The sequence below is a fragment of the Mixophyes fleayi genome, chromosome 2, assembly GCF_038048845.1.
Source record: "Mixophyes fleayi isolate aMixFle1 chromosome 2, aMixFle1.hap1, whole genome shotgun sequence".
NCBI lineage: Eukaryota > Metazoa > Chordata > Amphibia > Anura > Limnodynastidae > Mixophyes > Mixophyes fleayi.
In genome coordinates, this window is record NC_134403.1 from 13,900,515 (window position 1) to 13,913,710 (window position 13,196).

Sequence of the window (13,196 nt, forward strand, 5' to 3'; positions counted from 1 at the left end):
AACATTACCTGGCCTTAGCGGTTCCTTGTCTACCCTCCCCAGCTTCAGTGTCCCTTGCCAATCTGCCCTGGCTTCAGTGCCGTCCTAACTACACCCCCTGTCCCACCCATCACACACACACATACCAGTCCACCCTCAGCTTCAGCACCCCTTGATCACCCTCCTTGGCTTCAGAGCCTCCTGTCTGCTCTTACCTGGCTTCATTGGTTCCTTGGCCTTCCCTGCTTCAGCACCCCTTGATCACCCTCCTCGGCTAGAGCGCCTTCTGTCTGCTTTTACCTGGCTTCATTGGTTCCTTGGCCTGCCTTCCCTGCTTCAGCACCCCTTGATCACCCTCCTCGGCTTCAGCGCCTTCTGTCTGCTCTTACCTGGCTTCATTGGTTCCTTGGCCTTCCCTGCTTCAGCACCCCTTGATCACCCTCCTCGGCTAGCGCGCCTCCTGTCTGCTCCCTGGCTTCAGTGCCCCCGCTGCCTGTCCTCCCCGGCTTCCAGTCTTTATTTCAAACATTTGTTACGACCATAGGGCTGTTCCAGTCATTTGCTAATTGAACCATTCGCACAATATGTGCTCTTGGCCAATCCATGTGTTCAGCTCATAATGTTATGTGTCTTGTTTTGTGTTGCACAATTGTGGAAAAGAAATGTTGCTTTAAATACGAGTCCTTCAGTCTGACACTTCTGGCCTTATGCGCTAAATCCTCTTCCTCTGAATGTGACTGATGCGCTGCGTGTTCCCTGTGTGATAATACCGCTGTCGTCTGGTACATCCAGAACTCAATCATGGTCTTCGCAACACTACAATAAGAACGTCCGAGAGAGAGGAAGATAAATGATTAAGAAGTGGGTAGAGAGAGGATCTGGACTGCAGGGACTCGGTCAAACCTTCACTTCTGTCTAATAATACGGTGTCCGCTGAGCTGTACGTTCTGGCTGTTTAATCATACAAGGCTTTTATCTGACGAGACCACATACCGCCTTAGTGACCCAATACTGGGGAACAAGGCGCAGTCTGCGTCTTACAAGTATATTTTATTTCCTTAAAGAGCTTTAACTGTGAATTTGCCACCTATGGTTACTGTAAGAAGTGTCTATTGTTTGTAATGTTCAGGATTACAACATTGCTCTTTTTAGTACTCTTCAGACTACATTAAGGTCCATTAAACTTTAAATATATATTTGATGTAATTATGCCGAGGAGAGAGACTGCCTGTACCGAGCGTTGGCTTATGCTGTAACTTGTTGTAGCCGTATTACTGTCCGTGTACTTGTAAAAGGAGAGGATTATGACACATGGGACTTATAGTGAGATGACCATTATAGAAGTGATTTATGGGACATGGAGAAGAATAATGGCTCTGTATGGAGCAGACATTTAGCTCCTTTATGCAAACTGAAATTTCCTGCTACATCTAAGTTCATCAATCAGACTTTCTTAATATTTAAATTTGAGAAATACAAAGGAAAATGGCAAAAAAGTGTCTTGTGTCCCTTTCATACTCTTCACCCATGGGACATACAGTAAGTTCTTGTGACCAGTATAGACCACACACAAAGTGTGGTTACCGCGTGATAATAATGGCACCGTCGGGTGAAACTGCAGAAACAGGAAATTCTCTGGATGTCGGTGACCTGAGGTTGGACCGAGAAGAATTCAGAGTAGGAAAGGGCTGATGTGGACAATGTCGTGGTATATTGAATGAAACATTGTCAGTTTATGGTGATTGGTCCATTTAAAGCAGCAATTCTCAATCCTGGAATCGGCTGTCACCAACCAGCATTCTCATTGTGAAGGATTTGTATATCATTATTATTTCACAAGTGATTCTATGTCTGAGTCTGGAAGACCTGGTCCCGGCCCTGATGTTTATGTTTGGAGCACCCTGAGCCCAACTACACTACCGCAGTCCAGGAATGGAATATAGACCATAAATTGCTTAATCCCAGTCGGCTGTTTCTGTGCATTTGGGCTACAACTATACGTGTACGCAGCCATTAGCGCAGCACATTAATTGGGACGGTCATTTGGCCACAGGTCCAGTAGTTTGGCATTGGGATGAAACAACCAGATCTGCCCGTGTGGCTCCTTCTCCCCACAGTGATTATGGGATAAACGTCCGGTAGTTGTGTGTTATCTCACAGGCCAATAGTCTGTGAATCGAAAGTGCCTCCGAAAATAGGAATGTGACAAAAACCTTCTGAAGATCCATCCAATCCGTTGTAGTCAGGAGTGTAAAAATCTCTTTTAGAGTAGAAATGATTTTCCCCTGGATCTAATAGTAATTGACCAATCCTGCTATTATATCAATCTACTCATGCAGGGAAGACTGGTCCAGGTCTCCCTTCCTGATGATGTCTCAGGACTGTATCATGCACACAGATACTGTAAACATGGAGTACACCAATCACTTTGCTGTTTAGTTCCCAGCCCTAACTCCAGACAAGAATATGGTCATTAACAGCCGGGGTCAATAAATGGCCAAGTTGTGTGATTTAAATGATTGCAAACAAAGTTATTCTACCACTGGTTAAGGTTACTTCCAGATTCCTAATAATGCCGTGTTTAGGCTCTTCCAGTAAAGGTTTAGTGAGTGACAGTAGCCTCCCCTACAAGCATTGGGCAGATGCACAGGTTGATATCGGCAACAGAATCCTCTTGTATAGTAGTCACACGTGTATACACATCACTTAATGGCTTAGCAAGCTTTGGCTTACAACCCATATAGTGCTTTATATACTGAACGTGGTTATAATGCAAATTTTACATACTCCACTTTAAGAAATGTTCAAATCTAAACCTCTCGTAGACCGTAAGTAACATATTGCGTATATACAAAATAGGATTTGTACTACAACTGATCTATGCAAAATAGGGCACTCTCCATGGAAAAATCTTTAAAATCTGGCTCTGTCCCAGGAAATTAGTACTTAAGTATTTTGGTTTAATGTATTAAAAGTTGTGTTCTCTGTCTTTGCTATTTCCATGACTTTAAATCTTGTAACTGGGCAAGATTGTTATAAAGTACTGACCTAGTGCTCAGCGTTGTACATCAGGGGGATCGTAATACAAACAAAGGACACAAAACAAGGTACAGATAGAGCTGCCCAAATGAACATATAATCTGAGAGTTGTGCAAACACTTAATATTATATACAATCACATTAATGACCAATGCGCCAGAAGATTTAAAAAAGATAATCATAGAAGCAAAACTGGTGATTTTATGATTGCACATAACTCTTGTAGATGGGAGGGACAAGTTGTTTCCAGTCAGCGGCTACTCGGAGGGTTAAAAGGAAAAACTTAGGTTCTAGAGGGATGATTGTGGCAGGATCCCATATAAATAACTTACTGTATACATTTATTTCAATTAGTTGTGCATTTCAAATGTACTGATTTTTGTATTATAAATCTTTATTCCAGAGACAGTGCCGTGTTGGAGGAATTTTTTTTTTTTTTAAACTTTTCTAAAGGAATCCCATGATAATTAGACCTTTTCATTTGAGTGACCAACACATCTTTTGGCTTCAAAGCACAGGATGGGGATGTTAGCCTTTCATCCTGTGTCTTGGCGATATAGGGGAACTATCTGAATAATGTAACAGACAGTAATTTAGGAAATCATAGATTGATGTGAATTTTGTTAAGATTAAATTGTGTTAAATCCAAGTTTAGAGAACATATTACATCCTGGTGCTAAATATTGAATGTAATATCTCAGACTTTGTGGTGCCAGGTAGGAAAAGAGGCTGGTTTGCCTTGTCAGTACCCTTGAGCAATAAACATCACTGCTTGAAGATTCTGCCTGATGCCTATTGCCTGCTGTATCCTGTGACCAACAGATAAGAGCTTACACTCTAATCTGTTCCCGACTATCTGGCGTTGAACCCAGAGTCAACGCTCTGCCAGCTACCCAGCAGTCCTGGTCCACAGTAAATGGTCAGGAGGTACCTGCCAACCCACAGCAAAGAGGCACTGCAGCAGCTGTACCAGCTACCCAAAAGTAAGCAGTTCTAGGTGCCATGAAGGAGCCTGGTGGTGGCAACGAGATTCTCCTACAACTAATACACTGGTGGTACCGTGACACAGTAGGAGTGGTCAGTAACAGTCGTTTAGAGAGGATGAAAGCTATGTAAACTGAACATCCCTTCATCCTCTTCCCTCACTGACCAGGTGGTGAAGTAAGCCCATCTGGTCACAGTTATAACTGGTAGCAAGCGGTGGGATAATCCCAGGCGTTTTCTTTGGAGACCAGTTACGGAGAGCTGAGTTACTCAAGTGAGTACCTGCAGCATGGGGATGCACAGGATGGCTTAATACAGTGCATTGTGGAAGGCGGACCCTGAGACCCTGTGCCAAGCACAGAACATCGAAATTCCTTACTCAGCGACAAGGTGCAAAATGAAAAGGTCATCGATGGTCTGGAGTGAGTGCCACAGGTCAGCGGATGAGGAAACTGGTGGATGAGGGCAGCTTTTTCGTTCAAATGCTGCAGCTGGAGTCCCTAATTGTGGGGCAACAGGTGGGCACCGCCTTCTGCAGCGTCCCATGAACAGTCATGTGCTGCGCCCAGACTAGGGTACCTCCACTTTACCATATTTGATGACAATGTTGGAGATATTGTTGGACATTTGTAGATGTTTGAAATGTCCTGTAGACTCCCTTATTCACCCAAAAAGGAGTGAGTTAAGTATTTGGTCCCTGCGTTAGAAGACCATGCAATGAAGGCCTATTGTGTAGTGGCCCCAGAGGACTGTGCAGACTATGATGTGGGAAAAAGAGCCCTCAAGCGCTATGTTATTACCTGGGAAACCTTGCCGGCAAACGGTTTTGTACTTAGCATTAAGCCCTCACAGCAGCCATGAGGAATTTGCCAACGAGTTGTGGCAGTTGGCGATGAGATGGATTAATGGATCTGGCACCTGGGAGGAATTAGTTGACTTAACTCTTCCGGTGTGCGGAGGTGAAGGAATGGGTATTGGACCGTCACCCAGCAACCATGGAAGCAGCGGTCTAGTTGATGGTTCAGTATGTCGTGGGTCGCCCTCACTGGCAGAAGTGACAGTGTAGCAGTCAGCCCCAAAGGACTGTACAAATGGGAACACCCCTCCTCTGTTCATCACCCCCCAAGCAATTACCCACAAAGCCAGGGGATTCTAGCCAGCCCCCGCTCCGCCCTGTCCCTGTAAGTTATCAGAGACCACCAGAGCCCCGGCTGGAGAGAAAGTGTTATGGCTGTGGGAAAATAGTTAACCTGAGGATGGACTGTCCCACAACCCAAGGACTCCAGACTCGTGCCCCCAATCTGAGTCCTGAGGCCTGACTGACTTGTTTAACTGGCAGAGGTGAGCCCAAAGAGACTGTTCCCATACAACCAATACAGAGGAGCATGGCACAATGACTCAGCTGAGATAATCACTTGTTAGATCAAAAGACCCCCCAAAAATGTGGAGGAACCTGCAGCTGCTCCAAATAGAGACTTGGGGGCCTCAATCACTGTAGTGAGCCCCCATCTTATTGTTCCTGATGCAGTATTGCAGGGTCCCACAGCCAAAGTTACTGTGACAGATGGACCGGAAAAGACTCAATCTGATAGATCTTCAGGAACCAGCTAGATCTTTGCCTTTGGAAAGACTACGTTCTCTAACAGCGCAGAAGATGGGGGGTGCCCGGTGATGCTCCTGTCCCTAGCATTATGCCAGCTCCGGCGGTGGGTATAACTGACTAAAGTGACCTCACTGTCTGATCCTAGTAGCTCCAACAGAGACCATCTGCAGAGTGTCCCAGTTTAGATGAGTGAGTGCTGAAGGAAAGAGCTCAGGGCATCTTGGCTGTCTGATCCCTCGTTGGAACAGATAAGGCTCATAACAGCGGCAGCGGCCTTTCAGGAATGGAAGTGTGGAGTGTGACCTGGCGTAAAGGGCTGGTGTACCGGGTAGCCAAGAAGGTAAAAAAGGGTAAACCAGTCCAAGAACATGTTCAACTGGTGGTCCCACTGAATCTCTATGGCTGGACACAAGAGAAGAGACTGAGCACTAAAGTGCCTGACTCAGAACATTTTGTGGCCTGTAATCTCTGAAGACTTCTGAGCCGTACTGTGATGTGAATCAGTGGGTTGGGTGCCCCAGTGCTTGTGCTCCCCTCAGGTCTTTGCCAATAGTTGTGGTACCTTTCCAGCGAATAGTTGTGAACATTGTAGGTCCAGTCTATGCCGAGTAGATTGTGAAAGAGATATATCTTCACTGTGGTGGATTATGCCACAAGGTACCCTGAGGCTGTAGCTCTGTCTGCCATATCTGCAGAAAAGGTAGCAGATGTGCTGATAGGAATATTTAGTAGGGTTCCCTAGTGACATCCTAACCGATCAAGGGACACCGCTTATGAGTGAACTGGTCCAGTGTCTCTGGACTAAGTGCAGAGAGCGGCAACTCCATACTGCCTCTCGCCAGCCCCAGACTAATGGACTGCATGAGAGGTTTAACGGCACTCTGAAGCACATGCTATGGGCATTTGTGACCTCAGGGAGGCGGTATGGGAACGCTAACTGCCACCTTCCTGTTTGCTTATCAGGAGGTGTCACAACAGTCTGCTGCTTTCTCCCCCTTTGAATTACTAAATGTCCAGAGATCTCTTGATCTGTTCTGGGAGGCTTAGGAGCTACCCACCCAGGATGTAGCTGTGGTGGAGTATGTGATCAAGCTCAGAGATGGGTTATAGAATCTCATGGGCTCACACAAGCTAATCTAGCAGAAGCATAGACCAAGCAGAAGACTTTGTACGATTAGTGCACTTGCACCAATGTTTTTGAGGTTGGGCAGAAGGTATTTGTTCTGGTGCCCACATGTCAGAACAAGGTCCAGGTTATCTGGGCTGGTCCGTACATGGTGTCAAGACTCCTAAGTGACATCTATCACCTATGTGGTGATAGCAATTGTAGGCGGCACATAATCACGCTAAAGTTATACCATGAGCGCATGGAGTCGGTAGCAGCGGTTTGCTGCTTACTGACTGAGGAACCAGGAAGCAATCCACTACCTGACCTGCTCACGGATGCCAGCGGTGAAGGGGGTGTGGAGAAGTGTGCTGGTACGAGCAGTTGAGTAACCATAGGAGGAATCCGCTTGAGGAACTGTTGCAGCTCTTTGTGACTCCGTTTAGTAGGATGCCCGGCTGTACTTCCTTAGTGATGCACCATGTGAACACTTGTGAGCATACAAGAGCTTGGGTAGAAAACCGCACTAGGGAAAATAACATAAGCACTTATTATGATAATTGCTTAATAACCCGAAGAGAAACTCTGATCGGGGGGGTGCACCCAACACTGTAACAATTAAGTATAAAGAGGGAGGAGAGAAAGAAAAGACAGTGTGGTTTGAGGCACTCCGTAGGTGCTTGATTAAAATTTAACTTTTATTAGGTATGATAAAAATGGAAAGTAGATGAGCGAAATAATAAAAATATAGTGAACTGTGATTTAAAATTGCAAAAATAGGGGGAGGGGGAAATTTTTGCAAGGTCTCACCAGTATCCTAATACAAGTACAGTAATAAGCTGATATAGCGCTGATAATTGTCTCTGTCAGATGCTAGATGTCAGATAATTCTGTTTCCTGAGATTGGGAGGACACTATGTGTTGATAATAACATAAGGATATTATGCTCCCTAGTTTACATAGTAATTTTGATATATAAAGCATAAACCATCGTCAGGTAAATCAAATCTGCAGTGTATCTCACAGTGATATGTATAGTAACATAGCGGGATAAGTCGATTGAAAGACTCCCGTAGGCTAGTAAGCCAAGTTTGTATCAAGGAGAAACTCCTTGAACTCCTAACAATAATGTATGAATAAACAAAGCGGAATTAATAAACTCCCACAGGCTGATAAGACAAATTATGTCACAGAGAGGCTCCCCCTGAGAGCTATATAAGAAATCCCACTGATTACTTTAAAGCCGCATCAGGCTCTGGTAAGCTTAGCGGAGACATCAGAGGTAACAGATATTATAACCAGGAATCGCGGGGTTGTGTGAAAATTCCCTACCTAAATAAAGACTAGGGAGCGATTCCTGGCAAAGATAATAAATAGTGTCACGGAGAGACTCCCGCTGAGAGCTGTTTGAAAATCCCACTATTCACTATGAAACCGCATCAAGCTCTAGTAAGCTTGGCGGAAGCATCAGAAATGACAGATACTATGGCCAGGAATCGCGGGGTTATGTGAAATACCCTACCTAAATATAGACTGGGGAGCGATTCCTGACAGAATTAATAAAGGACTGGTGAGACAAAACGCCGATGCGCGTTTCGCTCCGTGGCTTTTTCAAGACGCGTCTTACTAGAGCTTGATGCGGTTTCATAGTGAATAGTGGGATTTTCAAACAGCTCTCAGCGGGAGTCTCTCCGTGACACTATTTATTATCTTTGCCAGGAATCGCTCCCTAGTCTTTATTTAAGTAGGGAATTTTCACACAACCCCGCGATTCCTGGTTATAATATCTGTTACCTCTGATGTCTCCGCTAAGCTTACCAGAGCCTGATGCGGCTTTAAAGTAATCAGTGGGATTTCTTATATAGCTCTCAGGGGGAGCCTCTCTGTGACATAATTTGTCTTATCAGCCTGTGGGAGTTTATTAATTCCGCTTTGTTTATTCATACATTATTGTTAGGAGTTCAAGGAGTTTCTCCTTGATACAAACTTGGCTTACTAGCCTACGGGAGTCTTTCAATCGACTTATCCCGCTATGTTACTATACATATCACTGTGAGATACACTGCAGATTTGATTTACCTGACGATGGTTTATGCTTTATATATCAAAATTACTATGTAAACTAGGGAGCATAATATCCTTATGTTATTATCAACACATAGTGTCCTCCCAATCTCAGGAAACAGAATTATCTGACATCTAGCATCTGACAGATACAATTATCAGCGCTATATCAGCTTATTACTGTACTTGTATTAGGATACTGGTGAGACCTTGCAAAAATTTCCCCCTCCCCCCTATTTTTGCAATTTTAAATCACAGTTCACTATATTTTTATTATTTCGCTCATCTACTTTCCATTTTTATCATACCTAATAAAAGTTAAATTTTAATCAAGCACCTACGGAGTGCCTCAAACCACACTGTCTTTTCTTTCTCTCCTCCCTCTTTATACTTGTGAGCATACCTCTGCTCACTGCACCTGTAAAGGCCAAGTCTGGTGATTTACCTAGTTTCAGGATATATTTTATGTTTTCTTCGCTTTATATAAGTCATGCTTGAAAACCCTGGGTCGACAGCAGTGGTGAAACAGTGCGACACACTCATTTCTTTTTATGTTTAATACAAGTTTATAGCAATTTTCTAAACATTTGCTGAAGGCTAGTCCTGTATCAAAACATGCCCAGAAAGGACAGTAGAAGCAAAATCAAAGACAGATCTGAAAAATGCTGCGTAATGTTTTGGCACTATAATATATATAGTGTGACAAAGGGAGTGGTTTTTCACAGGCCTCTATGAGAGGAGTGAGGTGTTCAGCTGACCATCTGCAAGGCAAAGATGCAGGCAGAATTATATATTCGCTATAGTACACCTAGTTTAAAGATAAAATGGTGGAGGACATATGTGTGACAAAATAATAATATAGAGCGAGATTTAACTTACATATTTTGTAGTGGTTTTGAAGGATTTTTTTCCACAGCTAACAGCAAACTGACAGGGTGTGTCTGCAGTGAAAGTAATCAAACAGAACACCTGCAGAGTACATCCTTCTAAAGGCAAGGTGGGAGTGTCATCTGTCCATCAAGTTAGGACTGTGGGAGGAGTTTAAAGTATTTAAACCTGTCCTTTTCATTTGTACAGTGTGACTGATGCTGAATAAGTCGGCCGGTGTCTAGGGAGCTGTTTATTTAGCGTGTGTGGAACAATAAAGAGCAAAGTACAATGCTAGAAGTTGTTTGTGTGTACAACACCAGCAGGGTGCCCATTCCACAATATATAAAGATTATTAAGGGGGCTGAGTGATTGTGAGTTCACATACCTACACATTTATTATCATTCATTGGTGTGATACTTTCATATAATGAAGGGGAGGGATACTTTATCTTTTAACTTCTAAATTTGTCTTCCTGACTTGCAAAGTCCTTTTTCTTGTAACTGGTTACTCACAGTAACTTTATTTACAGGTGGTAACCCTTCTTTTAAATCCGGTGCTTGCAAATTTCTATTTGAATTGAAGAGTCCTTGAAATGACAATCTCTTGCTGTAACCAAGCGACTCTCCTGAAGTCTGGCTCCATAAAAACACTCCATTATAAAGCCAGTGCGGCAGTGTGTGTGTGTCCCCTGCTCAGGAGATGGATGAAATGAATGAAGTGGATGAGACGCATTATCCAGCAATAGGAGCGAGACTATTAATGTCCCCAGTTTTTAGACAATTGTCTGTGAACTGTGATTGCCGACATCCTCAGGCAGCCAGAGGAAAGGGGCTTTTAATTCTGAAGTGAAAAACCAAACAAGAGGCTCTACAGAGAGATGGAACAGTACATTGCAGTCTGAATATTGCAGTAAAATCCATTACTTGATTTGGCCAATATGAAGATCATTTTTAATGCAACCAATATATATACTTTGCATACAAGTATATTTATTTAAGCAACAACCTATCCGTTCATTAGGGACATCAGTGAGGCACAAGGCACCAATGTTCTGAAAGTTCTCCATTTTTTTACATAGCTGGACCAGGAGTGCTGGAACTGAGTCTAGTACAATAATGACAGAGGCAATAGGGAGTGACATATGTACTGTTGTAGGATAGGATAATATATGCTGATCTAAGGAGCACCATACCCCCAGGGGCAAACACAGGATTTGTAGAGAGGGGGAGTTCCATATCTATAATTTTAGACAGTGTTTGGCTGCTCTCCATCTCTTCCTATCCCATAATATACACAGGGCCGCCGAGAGGGGGGGGGGAGCGGGTACATTTTACCCGGGCCCGGCCATGCCAGGGGGGTAGGGGGGCTATAAGAAATAAAAAAATAATCAATACTCACGTGACTGCGGCGCCGCGTCCCTCCTCTCCTGTCTTCTCCATTCACACTGACTGTCGGGCGTGACGTCATCAAGTCATGCCCGACAGTCAGTCAGTGAGTATCGCCGCAGCCAGACAAGACCAAGGCAGAAGAAAGAAGAGAAGACAGAAGAGAAGAGAAGAAAAGAAAGAAGATGACAAAAGGTAAGGAAAGAAACTGAGAGGCAAGGGGAGGAAACAGAGGGACAATGCTATAAAGAAGGGTCATAGAGGCACAGAGGAAAAAAAGGTGCAAAGAGGCACAGAGGAAAAAAAGGGGCAAAGAGGCACAGAGTTAAAAAAAGGGGCAGAGAGGCACAGAGTTAAAAAAAGGGGCAGAGAGGCACAGAGTTAAAAAAAAAAAGGGGAGGTTGGCACAGAGTGAATAAAAAGGGGGGAAAGCAGCATGGAGGGCGCAGTGTGAGCATAAGGGGGCATGGTGTAGTTGTGATGAAGGGGCACAGTAATGTATGTGTGATGGCACAGGGGGCTTGTTGCAATGTAGTGTGTGTGAGGTAGGTGGCGGCTAATTAATGGGCGCTCTTTTGTTTGTAGGGTGATGGTGAGGCAATTTAATAGTGGGGACTATTAATTTAAGATGGGGTGATTTGGGGGCTATTGAATGTGGGGGTGAGTTTGGGTAGAATGAGGTCTATTTATTATATGTGACTGAGTTATTTAATGGCAGTGATGGTTGCAGGAAATAGGTATTGCTGGGGCTGTTTGCATGACGGGAAATAGGTTTATTTATTAAACGTGAATACTATTATTTTAATGTTGGGGCTGGAGGAAGGCCTAATTATTAATCGTGGGTGCTATTGATTTAACGCTGCGTCTGACTGTAATTTTCTAAATGTAGCCATTTTTTCCCCCAAATAGGTCCTCCAACATTCCAGGATCCAGACAAGCCGCAACTAAAGAAACCAGCAGCCACAGGTGGAGAAAGTGAGAAGAACAGGTAGGACAGAGCAGCATAGTGTGTGAAATGTTGTGATTCTAGTAGGGACAATGCCAATGTTTGGTGAGTGTTTGGTGAGCCCAGTGGGCGCAGGCCAAGACTGAACTCTTTGTGTACACACTGCATTCTTTCTATACTACACTGTGGTGCTAGATGTCTTAAAAGTCAGGAGTGCTGGGACATATGTCACGCTCCGGTGAATTCAGGACCTAGTGATTTTGATGTGCTAGCCACGCCCCAACGGCGCATTGCTACGCCCCCAAATGTATGACCACACCCCCGAAAATTTTTGCACCGCTGTTAGGCTAGACACGCCCCTGAATGTATGACCACACACCCCCTTTTTTTTTGCGCCGCCGTTAGGCGACTTTGAGGGGGGGCCCCATGAATTTGTTGTACCCGGGCCCTGAATTCCTCTTGGCAGCCCTGAATATACATGGGCAATGCTGCGTGCACTACTGTTAGGTGCACGCAGCTCTCCCTTTTCAAGCAGAGCCCTGTAAAGCTGGGAGCAGGGTCCAGCCACCTCAATTATACAGTGCTCCAGGCTTGGAGGGGGGTTTCCAGGCACTAGAAACCCCCCTCGGTTTGCTTATGTCCCCCTGACCACGATACAGTTCAGCATAGAGAGCAATAATTCTCAGTACTCTGCAACCCTCATTCTGTAGTGTTTGATTCTTTATTCCTCTCTCTGCCCCTCACGACGGCCACTTAACCAGTGACTACTGCTGGTCACAGGGTCATTTATGTAGACCCCGATCTGAGCTCTGATTGGTTGTTCTTAATGTGGTTGGTCCTGCACTCTTCTTTGTATTTTCTGCTGGATTTCATTGAATAAAAACTAGCACATTAACCCCCCCACCATCACCATCACCTTACAAAGTCTCCTTATTCCAGTATGGTCTGTCATCAGCAATGTATTAAATCTGTCTCTGCAGTTCCTTATTAATTACACTGCAATGACAGAAGAGCTGAACCCTTGATCCTACCATGCATATAATGTCTTGTTGATAACAATAAGAGGTCTCATGTATTGCACTCAGGAGTCCGGCAGTTGCTGTGGAAAGATCCTTGTTCACCTGGTAGGGGGTGGGTGAGATCTGTGTGTTCTGCAGTTCCTAAATTAGAGGTGGGGGTTACAGCAAAGGAGTTTGGAGATAAGCTGAAAGGTTTATTGG